This window comes from Apis mellifera, linkage group LG16, assembly GCF_003254395.2.
Source record: "Apis mellifera strain DH4 linkage group LG16, Amel_HAv3.1, whole genome shotgun sequence".
In the NCBI taxonomy this organism is placed as follows: Eukaryota; Metazoa; Arthropoda; class Insecta; order Hymenoptera; family Apidae; genus Apis; species Apis mellifera.
Genome location: NC_037653.1, coordinates 53,838 through 54,684, shown reverse-complemented (window position 1 = coordinate 54,684; position 847 = coordinate 53,838).

Below are 847 nucleotides of genomic sequence, written 5' to 3'. Positions count from 1 at the left end.
AAAAATTATGAAATCAGTCATTAACAAGCTCAGACTTTCGAGAATATTGTTTGTGATTTACATCGATGATTTTCATAAGAAAATCACAGAAAATATGCACTAAGAATATATAGAAGGAAATTAATTTATTGAAAGAAAATTTAGGCTTTAATAAACTATAAAAAGACTCAGCTTATCCCTCAGTGATGTACATATTTAGGGTTTGTGATAACTCAGTTGATTACTCTCTTAATAGAAAGAAAAAAAGATTTATAATCTGTATATACAGTTTAAACAGGAAAAAGTGTATAAAATTATTTGCCAAGTTACTTGGGAGTTTTCCAGCCACATATCCTACGGTCGCTTATGGTTCTATACATGGAAAGGATTGGAAAAACAAAAATTTTTAATTCTAATTATTAATGATAATAATTATGAAGGGAATATTTGTATTAATAGAATCGTGAGGAATGATTTAAATTGATGGCAATATAGTGTGAAAAAAAGATAAGATTCTAGTGTAAAATAAGATAAATCCTATTAGAAAGAATAAATTTGAAATTGAAATTTTTTTTGATGCGTTTCTCACAGAATGCAACGCTTGCTAAGATAAAAGTGCTCATGGATTCTGATCTATTGATGAAAAAAAACTCGGTATAAATTATCTCGAATTTCTGACAGCATATTTCGCACTAAAGTGCTTTGCATTACATTTAATAAATTATGAAATTTTATTGAGACTGGATAACACATCAACAATTGCTTATATTAATAAAACAGATGGATTAAAATTTACACTAAAAGTGTGAGAGAAAGAAATCTGTGAATTTTTGCTACTTATATATCGTCGAAGGAAAATTCTGAAGCT